Source organism: Triticum urartu, chromosome 1A, assembly GCF_056163025.1.
Source record: "Triticum urartu cultivar PI428250 chromosome 1A, HENAU_Tu73, whole genome shotgun sequence".
NCBI lineage: Eukaryota > Viridiplantae > Streptophyta > Magnoliopsida > Poales > Poaceae > Triticum > Triticum urartu.
Genome location: NC_141873.1, coordinates 481102473 through 481121787, shown reverse-complemented (window position 1 = coordinate 481121787; position 19315 = coordinate 481102473).

Below are 19315 nucleotides of genomic sequence, written 5' to 3'. Positions count from 1 at the left end.
CTACGTTGTTGCACTGGTACAGTAGTAAGAGCATCTCCAACGGCCGCATAAAAATCTCATGCCTAATAAAAATTATAGCATGTCACTGTAGCATTTTTAGTATGCCGGGACCAACATTACTTTAGCAGACGTCTAAAGACGCGCGTCCAAAAAGCAGACAATGTAAATTGTGAAGCACGCCCGATCCGGAACTCAAAATATGTTACGCGCGATAGCGTTTTTCAGCACGCCCAATACTTTTTAGCGCTACAGCATCTGCTGAAGCTGTTGGTGTAAAAAAACGAATTTTTAATGCGCAAAACTTTTTTTGGACGGCTGTTGGAGATGCTCTAAGTTGCCTGGTGGCGTGCCGTGGCGTGGGAAATCTGGCCGACGTACACACTAACACACACCTGTCGCGTGCGGAGCGGCTTGGATCTCCGGCCGGCCACCTTTGTGCCGTGCGCGGTTTGCGCGGGGCGTTGTTAGCTCTTGAATGCTGATGCCGACTCCCCTGGGTAGATTAGAAGATAGGAGTATCATTTCAGACAGAGAGGGGTAGAGGAGAGAGCGTGCTGGCACTTTCTCTCTGTGTGTTTTACGCACCGCACTCGTCTCGTGACGCTGTCTTAATCAGGCACGTGGCCATGCGGTCGTCGATTGACCTGCTAACAGCGGTTCTCTTCTGACTTGTAAACATAACTGGTTTACAGTGTCCTCGTTGCTCACCACTTGACCTTAACTAGTAGCAAAACCATGCATGCATGCATGGTCCAGGCTCGGAGCAAGTAGTACCTGCGACACAGTCGGGCCCGTGTATACGCTGTTGCTCACGCGACACATGCGGCTGATCTTGCCGTAGGTAGATGCAATCAGCATGCGCTCGTCTGTCTGTCACCAATGACCTGGGAACAGCGACCAGCAACAAAACACTATTATCAACGGGTTACGGGTGCACGAGGGAGGGTCGCCTGTACTAGTATAGTAGTTGTCTCATCATATTCAATGTGCTGTTTCTGGAAACGGCTCGATGCCTATCATGTCAATGTGTGTGTGTGTGTGTGTGTGTGTGTGTGTGTGTGTGTTAGCAAGCGAGCTGCACGTCCTTATTTTGACAGAGACTCGAACTTAAACCCTACGTCGCAGTTTCCATCGACCTGTACCTACGTGTCAACGGCAGCACGGCGCGCTGGGTGCAGGCGGCACGTTTTTAAACCGTCGAAGGCAAGGTACTACTTGGGTTTTTCCCGGGACAGTAATGGCGGTGGTGGTGTTTCCACACGCCGTTTTCCGGGTCAGGATTGATCTCCGATCGAGCTAACAGATGGATACGGCGAGTTGGGCCGACGGAGACAGGAGAGAGGACAGCGCCGAGACGGTGCATGCATGCTCTAGTGCGTTGTCGACTCGGTGTAAGCTGTTGGAAAAAGTCTGGGCGTGCCAGAATTAGGGGTCGCCCTCTGCTATGTTTAGCAGTTAAGAGTCCAACGCTGAGTTGACAAATTTTCCCAGACTTTGTAGTCTTTTGTTCCTTTCCGATCCCGTTTTAATCTCCTCCGCTATACTCATGTGACTTTCGTGCGAAACAAGCACTACTGCGTGATAAATGGTTTTACACTCTTAAGCTGACCGGCGGTCACGTATTAAACAGTAAAGTTCATCGGCTAGAGAGAGAAATGAGGAGAGAGCGTACTGTTAGCACTTGACATCTCTCTGCGTGTTTTACGTGCCGCACCCGCACTCGTCACGCTGTCTTAGGGGATGTTTGATTTCAGGACTTTTTTGTGTTGGGATTAGAAAAAATCCCTAGCAAATCAAATAGGGTGAGATTTTTTTTTAGACTTTTTACTAAAAGTCCTTAGAAACACCTTTTTAAGAGTCTTTTTTAAAAGGTCTTAGAGACTAGAAAAAGTCAGGCAGGTGGTCATCGACTTGAATTGCTAACAGCGGCTCTCTTATGACTTGTACTGCAAGCATATCTGGTTTACAGTGTTCTTGTTGCTGACCACTTGACCTCGCCCGACAAAACCGTGCATGCATGGTCTAGACCCCAGAGGGACTAGTACCAGCGACACAGTCGACCCCGTGTGGATGCTGGTGCTCACGCGGCACATGCAGCTGATCTAGCCATAGCCATAGGCAGATGCAATCAGCATGCGATCACCAGGGACCTGGGAACAGTGACCAGCAGGACAGCATCAATGCGCGGACGAGGAAGGGCCGTAGTACCGATCGTATTCGTATGTTTCAATAGTACTCCTATATACTCCCTCCATTCCATAATGTAGCCACAATGTAGTGCTTTCTCTATCCACGTGCTTCAACTTTGACCGTAAATTTAACTATCAAGACCGATTGTGACGGAGCAAAAATTATATCAGTGAATTCGTATTTGAAAAAAGTTTTCAATTATATAATTTTTTCTCTCGTCACAGTTGGTCTCGTTGGTTAAATTTATGGTTAAAGTTGGACCTCGGGAAACGCGGGCGCACTATATTATGGAATGGAGGGAGTATGTATGTTTGTGTACGGTAGCTAAGGTATAACTTCGGGCTGCTGTCGAAACAAGGACGTGATACTCGCCTGCTAGCACGCACAGGCGCGTTGACACGACAGGCATCGATCGAGCTGTTTCCAGAACAGACATGTTGAGTGGTACTACGAGACGAGGCGCGCTGGCGGTTTCCATCGACTTGTACGTACGTGTCAGCGGCAGTACGTACGCGCTGGCTGGGTGCATGATATGCGCGCGCACGTTGTTAAGCCGTCGAAGCGAAGCAATGCAGAACGCCGTCGGCGGCGATGATCATCTCGCGGTTTTCCCCGGGGCATGCAGTAATGGCGGTGGTGGACTGGTGGCGTTTCCGCACGCCGTTTTCCGGGTCAGGGTTGGTCTCTGGTCGACATAGCACACCATTTGACAGTACGTGCTCTCTGTTAGACAGTGTTGTCGATTCGGTCGGTGTACTAGGCTTTTGGAAGAAGTATTGGGATGCCACAACTAAGGGTCGCTCTCTGCTGTGTTTAGCAGCTAAGAGTCCGGCACTGAGTTGACATTTTTTCTTGCACTTGTTTGGCCCCTTCCTCTTCGTTCCAGTCTCCGCTACTCGACATAACTTCTGTAACGTCCCTGCAAAATACTGCTCCTTCCAATATGTGTCTAGATATATTCGTACAAATCGAAGACAAATAATATGGATCGGAAGACAAATAATGGTTTTACACTCTTATAAGCTGACCGGTGGTCACATAGTAACCAGTAATATGGTCAAAGCCATACTGTTTGTAACTTCCTTGTCGTTCCAGAGATGAAATGAATCAGGTAGACTGCAGGGGGCAGGAGCCAGGCATCAATCACACCTACTGTTTCCAGGTTTGACCATAGCAAATCCATTGGTTTATCCAGGAGACTGATGGTGCTTCATCTGATGTGATGGACAAAGTAAAGATTAAGGGGGTGTTTGTTTACACGGACTTATTGGTGTAGGGATTTAAAAAAGTCTTTTTTAGTCCCATCTAAATCAAACATGAGGGACTTATAGAGACTTTAAGTGAGCATTCGGGACTTATGAAAAAAACCGGAGAGTCTTTTTAAGACTCTTAGTTATATAACATGGTCTTTCAGTCTCAGGAACCAAACATGTAGGGATTTTTTAGGGACTAGCGATTTTTTAGATGAGACTAACAAAAGTCTTAGGACTTATGAACCAAACAGGGCCTAATTACGGCCTATATGTCTGAACATGGTCCACATTGCTCTGCTTCCAAAACCCAGTATTACGAGAGCATATCAGGTGCTGCCGACCTTCCCATGCTACGGTGCAATGGCAGCTATGGGAGTAGAAATGAAGGAAAGTGATGCAATGCGTGGTGTTCTTTTGTATACAGCCACATCAAAGATGCCCCACTTCTCAAATTTATCCTTCATGGGACGAATTACCAATGCCACACAAATATTAGGAGGAAAAAAATGAAAATGACAAAACCTAGAGATATCTGTGTTGGCCCTGGACGAGTCCTCGAGATCTGTCACCACATCAAGTGAAGCAGCTACAAGAGCTACCGAAATATATGTCGCGAGCAGACACGTACTCAAATAATATGGACACTGAAGAGGAGAATCCAGGGGAGAAACAAACATCAACTTGGACCAAACCAAAAGTAGATTGCCGGGATCGGTAGCTTTTCCTGGTCTTACTCCTTTCTAGTGTCCATTGAAAAAGCACATGGGTCCTTTGGCCATTCCAAATCCCTAACCGCCCTTACTGAATCCGGATGGTACAATCTTGCTGAAGCTAGAACAACTACTGGAAATAAAAAGCTCATCCCAAGGAACACAAGGACACATTGAGATCCCTATCGTCCGCTCGCTGATCAAATGGAGTAACTTACTGTTGGAAATATGCACTAGAGGCAATAATAAAATGGTTATTATTATATTTCCTTGTTCATGATAATTGTCTATTGTTCATGCTATAATTGTGTTATCCGGAAATCGTAATACATGTGTGAATACATAGACCACAAAATGTCCCTAGTGAGCCTCTAGTTGACTAGCTCGTTGATCAATAGATGGTTACGGTTTCCTGGCCATGGGCATTTGATGTCATTGATAACGGGATCACATCATTAGGAGAATGATGTGATGGACAAGACTCAATCCTAAGCATAGCACAAGATCGTGTAGTTCGTCTGCTAAATCTTTTCCAATGTCAAGTATCTTTTCCTTAGACCATGAGATTGTGCAACTCCCGGATACCGTAGGAATGCTTTAGGTGTGCCAAACGTCACAACGTAACTGGGTGGCTATAAAGATGCACTACGGGTATCTCCGAAAGTATCTGTTGGGTTAGCACGAATCGAGACTGGGATTTGTCACTCCGTATGACGGAGAGGTATATCTGGGCCCACTCGGTAAGACATCATCATAACGAGCTCAATGTGACTAAGGGGTTGGTCACGCGATGATGTTTTACGGAATGAGTAAAGAGACTTGCCGTAACGAGATTGAACAAGTTATCGGTATACCGACGATCGAATCTTGGGCAAGTGCTATACCGGTAGACAAAGGGAATCATGTACGGGATTGATTGAATTCTTGGCATCGTGGTTCATCCGATGAGATCATCGTGGAACATGTGGGAGCCAACATGGGTATCCAGATCCCGTTGTTGGTTATTGACCGGAGAGATGTCTCAGTCATGTCTGCATGGTTCCCGAACCCGTAGGGTCTACACACTTAAGGTTCGATGACGCTAGGGTTATAGGGAATGGAAGTACGTGGTTACCGAATGTTGTTCGGAGTCCCGGATGAGATCCCGGACGTCACGAAGAGTTCTGGAATGGTCCGAAAGTAAAGATTTATATATGGGAAGTCCCGTTTTGGACACCGGAAGTGTTTTGGGTGTTACCGGGACCACCGGAAGGGTTCGGGGGTCCACCGGGAGGGGCCACCAGCCCCGGAGGCCTACGTGGGCCAAGTGTGGGAAGGGACCAGCCCCTAGGTGGGCTGGTGCGCCTCCCACAAGAGGCCCAAGGCGCAGGGAAGGGGAGAAGGGGGAAACCGTAGGCTCAGATGGGCCTAAGGCCCACCTAGGGTGCGCCCCCCCTCTCTCCCCCTCTGGCCGCCCCCTAGATGCATGTAGGGCTGGCCGCCACCCCTAAGGGGAACCCTAGATGGGGGCGCAGCCCCTCCCCTCCCCCTATATATAGTGGGGTTTTTGGGGCTGCCAGAGACACGAGTCTCCCTCTCTCTTGGCGTAGCCCTACCCCTCTCCCTCCTCGTCTCTCGAAGTGCTTGGCGAAGCCCTGCTGGAGTGGCACGCTCCTCCACCACCACCACGCCGTCGTGCTGTTGCTGGACGGAGTCTTCCCCAACCTCTCCCTCTCCCCTTGCTGGATCAAGGCGCGGGAGACGTCACAGGGTTGCACGTGTGTTGAACGCGCAGGCACCGTTGTTTAGTGCTTAGATCGGATTCCGCCGTGATCTGAATCGCTTCGTGTACGACTCCTTCATCCGCGTTCTTGTAACGCTTCCGTTTCGCGATCTTCAAGGGTATGAAGATACACTCCCCTCTCTCTCGTTGCTAGTCTCTCCATAGATTGATCTTGGTGATGCATAGAATTTTTTTAATTTCTGCAACAATCCCTAACAGTGGCATCATGTGCTAGGTCTATGTGTAGTTTCTATGCACGAGTAGAACACAAGTTGTTGTGAGTGTCGATTTTATCAATTTACTTGCCGTTACTAGTCTTATCTTGATTTGGCGGCATCATGGGATGAAGCGGCCTGGACCGACCTTACACGTACTCTTATGTGAGACTGGTTCCACCGACTGACATGCACTAGTTGCATAAGGTGGCTAGCGGGTGTCTGTCTCTCCCACTTTAGTCGGATCGGATTCGATAAAAAGGGTCCTTATGAAGGGTAAATAGAAATTGGCATATCACGTTGTGGTTTTGGCGTAGGTAAGAAACGTTCTTGCTAGAAACCTATAGCAGCCACGTAAAAACTTGCAACAACAATTAAAGGACGTCTAACTTGTTCTTGCAGCATATGCCGTGTGATGTGATATGGCCAAAAGGATGTGATGAATGATATATGTGATGTATGAGATTGATTATGTTCTTGTAATAGGAATCACGACTTGCATGTCGATGAGTATGACAACCGGTAGGAGCCATAGGAGTTGTCTTAATTTATTTATGACATGCGTGTTAACATAAACGCCATGTAATTACTTTACTTTATCGCTAACCATTAGCCATAGTAGTAGAAGTAATAGTTGGCGAGACAATTTCATGAAGACACGATGATGGAGATCATGGTGATGGAGGTCATGGTGTCATGCCGGTGACGATGATGATCATGGCGCCCCGAAGATGGAGATCAAAATGAGCAAAATGATATTGGCCATATCATGTCACTATTTGATTGCATGACATGTTCACCATGTTTTTACATCTTATTTTCTTAGAACGATGGTAGCTTAAATAAGATGATCCCTTGCAATAATTTCAGGAAAGTGTTCCCCCTAACTGTGCACCGTTGCTAAGGTCTGTTGTTCCGAAGCACCACGTGATGATCGGGTGTGATAGGTTCTAACGCTCGCATATAACGGGTGTAAGCAAGATTTACACATGCAATACACTTAGGTTGACTCGACGAGTCTAGTATGTACAGACATGGCCTCGGAACACGGAAGACCGAAAGGTCGAACATGAGTCGTATAGAAGATACGATCAACATGAAGATGTTCACCGATGATGACTAGTCCGTCTCACGTGATGATCGGACACGACCTAGTTGACTCGGATCATGTATCACTTAGATGACTAGAGGGATGTCTATCTGAGTGTGAGTTCATTAAATAATTTGATTAGATGAACTTAATTATCATGAACATGGTCTAAAACTTTGCAATATGTCTTGTAGATCAAATGGACCACGCTAATGTTGCCCTCAACTTCAACGCGTTCCTAGAGAAAAGCAAGCTGAAAGACAATGGTAGCAACTACACGGACTGGGTCCGTAACCTGAGGATTATCCTCATAGCTGCCAGGAAAGTGATACGTTGTAGCGACCAGACCTCGAACAGTCTGATCTCTGTGCTCCGGTGTCATCCCTGGATCAGTAATGCTGACACCACACAGTACTCGGAGGATTTATAACAGAGTAGCAATCACACACTTATTACATCGAGTGTCTCATAAGAGAACTTATTACAATAAATATGGCTTAAGGCCATCTAATAACGATAACAGCGGAAGGCTTGGAAGATAAGTGAGTCCATCAACTCCAACGGCATCATTGAGTATAGAACCACGACCTAAAGACTCCTTAATCGTCGTCTGAAAAGTCTGCAATATTAACATTGCAACCCGAAACGGGTCAGCACATGGAATATGCTGGCAAGGTAACACATAAAGAGTAATGGAATGAAACAGCTATACTACATGCATATTTGGCTGGTGAAAAGCTCTATGGTTACATTTTTGCGTAAAGCCAATTTTTCCCTACTTCAAAGAAATAAATTTAATTACTATCATGGTGGTTGTTAAACATTGAGAATGGTTGACAGCATTCTCAATCCCAATTAAGCTTCATCATTAAACATAACCCAACAAAATTAATTTAGAGTAACATGTTGAGATTCACATGATAATCCAAGTACTAGATACTCAAGATGTCCATAACCGGGGACACGCCTAACCATGATTAGTTTATACACTCTGCAGAGGTTTGCGCACTTTTCCCCACAAGACTCGATCGCCTCCGTTTGGTTTCTTGCACTACATGGTGTTTGAGAAGACGGATGACCGAGACATAGTCTTTCAGAAGCGCTAGCACCTTACGATCGGGTAGACCGTACCACCTACATCCCCTACATCTTCTATTCTACCATTGTAAGAGTTCGCACAACTTAGTCAACTATGCTAGAGCCCATAATAGCTTGTGGCTGCACACAGAAGTTTCTAGTATGAATAGTCTCATGATCCCTTTGAGCCTGGGTGGCGGTCCAAAAGAAAACAGGCAAGTCCTGGAATACCCAGGTGCCTCAATCCACCCAGATGTGTGTTTAAGTTGCCACCTTAGATAAACCATTAATTAACAATCTCACATCTGTCATGGATATCACTCACCGAATCCACGTCTACTAGCATAGCATGGCATAATAAGCAAACGTAGAAGTAACTCCCAAAGGTTTGATAATAACAGGTAATAGGTACTACCTCATCTACTTCCCGTCCCACAATTTAATTAGATCCTAATCATGCAATGCGTGAGGATTGATCTAATGCAATAAAACTGGGTAGTAGAAAAGGTATGATCAAAGTGTTACTTGCCTTGCTGATGATCCGCGAAACCTAACGATTCGAAGTAACAGGCGGCGCACTCCGGGTATTCTATCGCAGACAAACAAACAAGCATACAATAAGTACTCATCTAATGCACGAGTAAAACTCAAATAAGAGATCTAACCAGAAGGTTCAACTTAAGAACTCCGGTTGGCAAAAAGAATCAAATCGAACGAAGCAACGAAAGTCAAACGGCGAAAGAAAACAACTTCGTTCTACTAATCTAGATCTAGGGCAAATTTTACAGTAGCAAAATCTTGTTTAAGTTGGTTAAACGGATAGAGGGTTTCGAGACGAATCCCTAGGCGCTTGAATCGCCTGATTCCGACAAACGAGCGAAAAGTTATACTAAAACGAAAATCGGATCAGGAATCGCGATCAGAAAAATCGCGGATTTAATCCGAGAAAAAGAAAAACGACGAACGCCGATTTTTTTTAGCACGGAAAACGAGGCGCGACGAACCTCGGGCGGCGGGATCGTCGACGGCGGTGGCGGCGGCTCCGGCGGCGCGCATGGATCGAGGCGGGGCTGATGGGCTGGGGCGGCTCGGGGCGGCGCTATTTAAAGGCTGCCCCCGGGCGGTGTCCCACTCGGGTACGGCCCGAAGTCGGTTCGTTTTTTTAATTATTCCGCTCGGAAGAAAAAAAAAGAAATACTAAACGGACTCCAAAAATTCCGAAATAAATTTTCACGGGCTTCTAAAATCAAGCCGCACAAGGTGAACATTTATTTGGGACCTAAATACAATTTTGAAAAACGCAATTTTTTCCTAAATTCAAATAAAACATCGAAAAACTCCGAAATAAAATCTTATTTGATTTTTTTATTAAATCCTCAATATTTCTTTATTTTGGGAAAGTCATTTTATTCCCTCTCTCATATTTTTGTAATAGAAATAATTGATGATAAAATAAATAAAATCAAATGATCCTATTCTCAAAATTTGAGAAAACTCAAATATGAAAATAACGAAATCCCCAACTCTCTCCGTGGGTCATTGAGTTGCGTAGAATTTCTAGGATCAACCGAAATGCAAAATAAAATATGATATGCATGATGATCTAATGTATAACATTCCAAATTGAAAATTTGGGATGTTACAAACCTACCCCCCTTAAGATGAAAATTTGGGATGTTACAAACCTACCCCCCTTAAGATGAATCTCGCCCTCGAGATTCGGGTTGGCTAGAAAATAGGTGAGGGTGGTCTTTGAGCAAATCTTCCTCTCGCTCTCAGGTGGCTTCATCCTCTGTGTGGTGGCTCCACTGAATTTTGCAAAACTTGATAACCTTGCTGCGAGTAACTCGGCTGGCAAACTCGAGAATCTTGACTGGTTTCTCGTTGTAGGTCAAATCGTTATCCAACTGAATAGTTTCCAAAGGCACTGTGTCTCTCAACGGTATATCAGCCATCTCCGCGTGACATTTCTTTAACTGAGAAACGTGGAACACATCATGTACTCCTGACAATCCTTCGGGCAATTCCAACTTGTAGGCTACTTCTCCCATACACTCCAAAACTCGATATGGTCCTACAAATCGTGGTGCTAACTTCCCTTTAACTCCAAAACGCTTTGTTCCTCGAAGTGGTGATACTCGAAGATAAGCTCTATCTCCAACTTCGTAAACTGTCTCCTTGCGTTTAGAATCCGCATAACTCTTCTGTCTGGACTGGGCTACCTTGAGCCTATCGCGAATCAATTTCACCTTCTGTTCAGACTCTTTAATCAAGTCAGGACCAAACAACTAGCGGTCTCCAACTTCGTCCCATGATAACGGTGTCCTGCACCTCCTTCCATACAAAGCTTCGAAAGGGGCCATCTTCAAACTGGTTTGGTAACTGTTGTTGTAAGAGAACTCTGCATATGGCAAATTATCGTCCCAACTAGATCCATAATCTAGCGCACAAGCTCTCAGCATATCCTCCAAAATCTGATTGACTCTCTCGGTCTGTCCATCTGTCTGTGGATGAAAAGCTGTACTGAATTCTAACCTGGTACCCAAAGTTTCGTGCAACTGCTTCCAAAACTTTGAGGTAAACTGGGTTCCTCTATCCGATACGATACTCCTCGGAACTCCATGCAAACATACGATCCTGGTCATGTATATCTTTGCCAACTTAGCACTGGTGTAAGTGGTCTTTACTGGGATGAAAATGAGCTACTTTCGTCAATCGATCAACTACAACCCAAATTGAGTCATAGCCTGAACGAGTCCTGGGCAATCCCGTGATAAAATCCATGCCTAGCTTATCCCACTTCCATTCGGGTATCGGCAATGGTTGTAACAATCCTGCTGGCTTATGATGCTCCGCCTTTACTCTCTGGCATACATCACAAACTGCTACATACTCCGCAATATCCTTCTTCATTCCGGTCCACCAGAAAATATCCTTCAAATCCAAATACATCTTGGTATTTCCTGGGTGAATTGAATACGGTGAGTCGTGTGCCTCTTGCAAAATCAACTTCCTGATCTCCGGGTCATTGGGCACATAAACACGATCTTCAAACCATAGAGTGTCGTGCTCATCCTCACGAAATCCTTTAGCTTTTCCTTTGCTCAGTTTCTCCTTTACCGCGGCAATCTCTTTGTCAGCTTTCTGAGCTTCCCTGATTTTATCCATCAAGGTTGACTGAATCTCCAATGCTGCTACATAGCCTCGCGGAACTATTTCCAAACATAGTTCACGAAGATTTTCTGCTAACTCCCTTGGTGTTCCTCCCGTCATTAATGTATTGACATGGCTCTTACGGCTTAAGGCGTCAGCTACTACATTAGCCTTTCCGGGATGATAATTCAATTTCATATCATAATCCTTGATAAGCTCCAACCATCTCCTTTGTCTGAGATTCAACTCCTTCTGTGTGAAAATGTACTTCAAACTCTTATGATCCGTGTACACCTCACAATGATTTCCAATCAGAAAATGTCTCCATGTTTTCAATGCATGCACTACGGCTGCTAACTCCAAATCATGCATAGCATAATTTAACTCATGAGGCTTCAGTTGTCTTGAGGCATATGAAACAACTCTCCTTTCCTGCATAAGCACTGCTCCAAGTCCTCGACGTGAAGCGTCGCAATACACCTCATAATCCTTGGTCTGGTCTGGCAAAATCAACACTGGTGAGGTAACTAAGCGTTTCTTCAACTCCTGGAAACTAGCCTCACACTCCTCTATCCATATGAACTTGGTATCTTTCTTCAACAACTCTGTTATAGGCTTCGCAATCTTTGAGAAATTCTCAATAAATCTCCGGTAGTATCCTACGAGTCCAAGAAAACTCCGGATCTCTCCAACTGTTGTTGGGGCTTCCCACTTGGTCACGGTTTCAACTTTAGCGGGATCTACTGCTATACCTTCTCCAGATATAACGTGTCCGAGGAATCCTACTTCCTTCAACCAAAACTCACATTTGCTGAACTTGGCATATAACTGATGTCCTCTGAGCTTTCCAAGTACCAAACGCAAATGCTCCTTATGCTCCTCTTCATTCTTCGAGTAAACCAGGATATCATCAATGAACACTACGACGAACTTATCCAAAAACTCCATAAACACTTTGTTCATCATGTTCATAAAATAGGCAGGTGCGTTAGTCAGACCAAATGACATAACGGTATACTCGTACAGCCCATACCTGGTGGTAAAAGCTGTCTTCGAAATATCCTGTTCTCGAATCTTCAACTGGTGGTATCCTGATCGCAGATCGATCTTGGAAAATACCTTAGCTCCTTGCAATCGATCAAACAGATCGTTGATCATTGGTAGTGGGTACTTGTTCTTGATCGTTACTTCATTCAATCCTCGATAATCAACAACCATCCTTAATGATCCATCCTTCTTCTCCACTAGAAGTACTAGAGATCCCCAAGGCGAAGAACTTGGCGAATATATCCTTTATCCAGTAACTCCTTAATCTGCTTCTTAATTTCCACCAAATCCTTTGCTGGCATCCTATATGGTCTCTTTGATATTGGCCCTGTGCCTGGCAATAGCTCAATCAAAAACTCAATATCTCTATCCGATGGCATGCCTGGCAACTCCTCTGGAAATACATCAGGGAAATCCCTTACCATTGGTACTTCCTCCTGCACAACTCCTGTTAGGCAATTTACTTGAGTCCTCTTTGGCACATGCCGGGATGCATACTTGATCCTTCTCCCTTCTGGTGTGGTAAGCAAAATTGACTTACTAGCACATTCAATATTCCCTTCATACTTTGATAACCAATCCATGCCTAATATCACATCCAATCCTTGAGATTCCAATACTATTAGGTCTGAGGGAAAAACATAGTTACCAATCCTTAATGGTAACCGATCACACCATAGACTAGCCACATACTCTGCTCCGGTCGAGGTTACTAACATGGGTGACCTAAGGGCTTGGGTTGGTAGGTTATACTTATCCACAAACCCCCTTGAGATGTATGAATGCGATGCACCAGTATCAAAGAGAACGAGTGCAGTAAATGACTTAACCAAAAACTTACCTATTACTGCATCGGGCTGAGCTTCAACCTCCTCCACGCTAACGTGGTTCACCTGTCCCCTGTTGAAAGGGTTCGGCTTCTTCCCAGAACTTCCATTGCCATTTTGGCCTTCAGGACATTCGTTGGCATAATGTCCTGTCTTCGAACACTTAAAGCAAGTGACTTGGCTTAGGTCCTTCTTGGATGGGGTTGAGGGGTTGGTGCTGTTCTGGCCGTTGCTTCCTCCATTGCCATTACCATTCTTGGTGCCATTGTGATTGTGCGTGCTACCTCCTCCATGGGTATGCTGAAAATGTCCTCCCGGTCTAGGGGTAAAACGTGGCTTCTGCTGAGCTCCTGAATTGTACTTTCCTTGTCCATACTTCCTCTTGCGATTCTCAATTTGCTACTGCTTCCCTTCAATCATAAGAGCACCATCTACCAACTCCTGGTAGTTGTTGAAGGTTGCTACCATCAACTGCATGCTCAACTCATCATTCAGTCCTTCTAGAAACTTCTCCTGCTTAGCTGCATCTGTAGCGACATCATATGGTGCATAACGTGCTAGCTTACTAAATTCCTCCACATACTGGCCAACTGTCCTTCCTCCTTGGCGCAAGTTGCGAAACTCACGCTTCTTCATGGCCATAGCTCCTGCTGAAACGTGTGCAGTACGAAAAGCCTGCTGAAACTGGTCCCATGTGACAGTGTCTACAGGGAAAGTGGCTGTGAAATTCTCCCACCATGATGCTGCGGGTCCTTCTAACTGATGTGCGGCAAATTTCACCTTCTCCGCATCTGTGCATCCTGCTGTGGTAAACTCCCTAGCTGTCTTGCGGAGCCAATCATCTGCTACTATCGGCTCGGTGCTACTGGAAAACACCGGCGGATTCAGCCTAAGAAAACGGGCTAAGTGGTCAACAGGTGGTGGTGGTGGTGGTGGATTGTTGTTGTTGTTCCCCTGATTCTGATTCTAGACTAGCAACTGCATCAATGTGTTCTGCTGCTGGATCAACTGGGTGAGCTCTGCTGGAAAGGCAAATCCGGGGTCACGTCTCGGAGGCATCTGAGGGTTTAGAAAAGATGAGATATAAGAATAGAGGGGGTCTAAAGAGAAAACACTACCCATATGCACATGAGGCAAAACAAACAATTCACTCCAATCAATCAAACAAGGGCATACAATCGATCTAACTATCACAAAAGTGCTCGGACTACTATATTTACATGGTGGACTACTACTACTAATGAGGTGGTCTACTAGAAATATTCTTCGGTTGCAGACTCTATGCTATCTGCTCCAGCTTCATCAACATAGTCATCATCGCTACTATCTGGTTCCGAGTTGGTGCCGTCGATGATGATGTAGTCTTCCGGGCTAATCTCCTGGGGTTCTTCGTCTTCATCCACGGGTGTAGGGTCTCCCATAAATATTCTAATCTTCTTGATCAGGTCGTCATTCTTCTCCACCAATACTTCAATTTCCTCTTCATAATCTTCACGTGTAGCCTTGAGTTCTTCCTCCAGTTCCTTGATTCTAGTCTTAGCCTTCTTCAGATCTATCATGTCGGCGCACATCTGGTTCTCCTGTCATCGAATGTGCTGATTTAACTCCTGGATAAAAGCTACGATTGATCTATCCTTCCTGGTGCTGATCATCTCCCAGTGCTCATCTCGGTGCCCACAAATCTGGTAGATAGTATCCTTGAGATCCTTGCGGTAGGCTTCTCCAATGCGTCCCATGGCGATGTGAGCTGCCATGCTCTTTCCTAGACTCCAAGTTGGTGCATCAAAAGAAAACTCTATGGGCTTAGTGACTGGCATGAACGTCCTTCCTGGAACTTGAACTTGAATCATCCAGCGCTCTTCTTCACGTAAAGTGGCGTTGTAGGTTCCGGTGAAACTTGGTACTCCTATGTTCAGGTATCTAGTGACTTCCTTCAAGTGTCGTCCAAAGGGTGTATCTTCATCCGGTTGTGTGTACTTGTTCCTTGCATCCGCCATCCTAAAGAGTAGAAAAGATGAGAGGTCAGAAGAGAAGAGAGTGAATAATGATCTAGGTCTTTAGTTTAGTGGTCGTGTCCTACAGTCAGCGTGTGCTCTGATACCATCTCTGTAGCGACCAGACCTCAAACAGTCTGATCTCTGTGCTCCGGTGTCATCCCTGGATCAGTAATGCTGACACCACACAGTACTCGGAGGATTTATAGCAGAGTAGCAATCACACACTTATTACATCGAGTGTCTCATAAGAGAACTTATTACAATAAATATGGCTTAAGGCCATCTAATAACGATAACAGCGGAAGGCTTGGAAGATAAGTGAGTCCATCAACTCCAACGGCATCACTGAGTATAGAACCACGACCTAAAGACTTCTTAATCGTCGTCTGAAAAGTCTGCAACATTAACGTTGCAGCCCGAAATGGGTCAGCACATGAAATATGCTGGCAAGGTAACACATAGAGAGTAATGGAATGAAACAGCTATACTACATGCATATTTGGCTGGTGGAAAGCTCTATGGTTACAGTTTTGCGTAAAGCCAATTTTTCCCTACTTTGAAGGAATAAATTTAATTACTATCATGGTGGTTGTTAAACATTGAGAATGGTTGACAGCATTCTCAATCCCAATTAAGCTTCATCATTAAACATAACCCAACAAAATTAATTTAGAATAACATGTTGAGATTCACATGATAATCCAAGTACTAGATACTCAAGATGTCCATAACCGGGGACACGGCTAACCATGATTAGTTTATACACTCTGCAGAGGTTTGCGCACTTTTCCCCACAAGACTCGGTCGCCTCCGTTTGGTTTCTCGCACTACATGGTGTTTGAGAAGACGGATGACCGAGACATAGTATTTCAGAAGCGCTAGCACCTTACGATCGGGTAGACCGTACCACCTACATCCCCTACATCTGCTAGTCTGCTATAAATCATGCAATGCGTGAGGATTGATCTAATGCAATAAAACTGGGTAGTAGAAAATGTATGATCAAAGTGTTACTTGCCTTGCTGATGATCCGCAATACCTAACGATTCGAAGTAACAGGCGGCGCACTCCGGGTATTCTATCGCAGACAAACAAACAAGCATACAATAAGTACTCATCTAATGCACGGGTAAAACTCAAATAAGAGATCTAACCAGAAGGTTCAACTTAAGAACTCCGGTTGGCAAAAAGAATCAAATCGAACGAAGCAACGAAAGTCAAACGGCGAAAGAAAACAACTTCATTCTACTAATCTGGATCTACGGCAAATTTTACAGTAGCAAAATCTTGTTTAAGTTGGTTAAACGGATAGAGGGTTTCGAGACGAATCCCTAGGCGCTTGAATCGCCTGATTCCGATAAACGAGCGAAAAGTTATACTAAAATGAAAATCGGATCAGGAATCGCGATCAGAAAATCGCGGATTTAATCCGAGAAAAAGAAAAACGACGAACGCCGGTTTTTTTCAGCACGGAAAACGAGGCGCGACGAACCTCGGGCGGCGGGATCGTCGGCGGCGGCGGCTCCGGCGGCGCGCGCGGATCGTGGCAGGGCTGATGAGCTGGGGCGGCTCGGAGCGGCGCTATTTAAAGGCTGCCCCCGGGCGATGTCCCGCTCGGGTACGGCCCGAAGTCGGTTCGTTTTTTTAAATTATTCTGCTCGCAAGAAAAAAAAGAAATACTAAACGGACTCCAAAAATTCCGAAATAAATTTTCACGGGCTTCTAAAATCAAGCCGCACAAGGTGAACATTTATTTGGGACCTAAATGCAATTTTGAAAAACGCACATTTTTCCTAAATTCAAATAAAACTCCGAAAAACTCCGAAATAAAATCTTATTTGATTTTTTAATTAAATCCTCAATATTTCTTTATTTTTTGAAAGTCATTTTATTCCCTCTCTCATATTTTTGTAATAGAAATAATTGATGATAAAATAAATAAAATCAAATGATCATATTCTCAAAATTTGAGAAAACTCAAATATGAAAATAACGAAATCCACAACTCTCTCCGTGGGTCATTGAGTTGCGTAGAATTTCTAGGATCAACCAAAATGCAAAATAAAATATGATATGCATGATGATCTAATGTATAACATTCCAAATTGAAAATTTGGGATGTTACATACGTCTCCAACGTATCTATAATTTTTGATTGATCCATGCTATATTATCTACTGTTTTGGACATTATTAGGCTTTATTATCCATTTTTATATTATTTTTGGGACTAACCTATTAACCGGAGGCCTAGCCCAGAATTGTTGTTTTTGCCTGTTTTAGGGTTTCGAAGAAAAGGAATATCAAACGGAGTACAAACGGAATGAAACCTTCGGGAACATGATTTTCTCAACGAACAAGACCAGGGAGACTTGGACCCTACGTCAAGAAAGAAAAGAGGAGGCCACAAGGTAGGAGGCGTGCCCTCCACCCTCGTGGGCCCCCTATTGCTCCACCGACGTACTCCTTCCTCCTATATATACCTACGTACCCCCAAATGATCAGATACGGAGCCAAAAACCTAATTCCACCGCCGCAACTTTCTATATCCACGAGATCCCATCTTGGGGCCTGTTCCGGAGCTCCGCCAGAGGGGGCATCGATCACGGAGGGCTTCTACATCAACACCATAGCCCCTTCGATAAAGTGTGAGTAGTTTACCTCAGACCTACGGGTCCATAGTTAGTAGCTAGTGTTGGGGAACGCAGTAATTTCAAAAAATTTCCTACGCACACGCAAGATCATGTGATGCATAACAACGAGAGGGGAGAGTATGATCTACGTACCCTAGTAGATCGACAACGGAAGCGTTTGGTTGATGTAGTCGTACGTCTCCACGGCCCGACCGATCAAGCACTGAAACTACGGCACCTCCGAGTTCTAGCACACGTTCAGTTCGATGACGATCCCCGGACTCCGATCCAGCAAAGTGTCGGGGAAGAGTTCCGTCAGCACGACGGCATGGTGACGATCTTGACGCATTACTGTCGCAGGGCTTCGCCTAAGCACCGCTACAATATTATCGAGGACTATGGTGGAAGGGGGCACCGCACGCGGCTAAGAATATGATCACGTGGATCAACTTGTGTCTCTCTGGGGTGCCCCTGCCTCCGTATATAAAGGTTCAAGAGGGGGAGGCCGGCCGGCCATCATAGGGCGCGTCAGGAGGAGTCCTACTACCTCCGGGAGTAGGACTTCTCCCCCAATCCTAGTTGGAATAGGATTCGCGAGGTGGAAAAGAGAGAGAGAGAAAGGAGGGGGGCGCCGGCCCCCTCTCTCCTTGTCCTATTCGGACTAGGGGGGAGCGGCGTGCTGCCCAGCCCTGGCTGCCTCTCCTCTTCTTCCACTAAGGCCCACTAAGGCCCATATAGCTCCCGGGGGGTTCCGGTAACCTCCCGGTACTCCGGTAAAATCCCGATTTCACCCGGAACACTTCCGATATCCAAACATAGGCTTCCAATATATCAATCGTTATGTCTCGACCATTTCGAGACTCCTCGTCATGTCCGTGATCACATCCGGGACTCCGAACAACCTTCGGTACATCAAAATGCATAAACTCATAATATAACTGTCATCGTAACCTTAAGCGTGCGGACCCTACGGGTTCGAGAACAATGTAGACATGACCGAGACATGTCTCCGGTCAATAACCAATAGCGGAACCTGGATGCTCATATTGGCTCCTACATATCCTACGAAGATCTTTATCGGTCAGACCGCATAACAACATACGTTGTTCCCTTTGTCATCGGTATGTTACTTGCCCGATTTTCGATCGTCGGTATCTCAATACCTAGTTTAATCTCGTTACCGGCAAGTCTCTTTACTCGTTCTGTAATACATCATCCCGCAACTAACTCATTAGTTGCAATGCTTGCAAGGCTTAAGTGATGTGCATTACCGAGAGGGCCCAGAGATACCTCTCCGACAATCGGAGTGACAAATCCTAATCTCGAAATACACCAACCCAACATGTACCTTTGGAGACACCT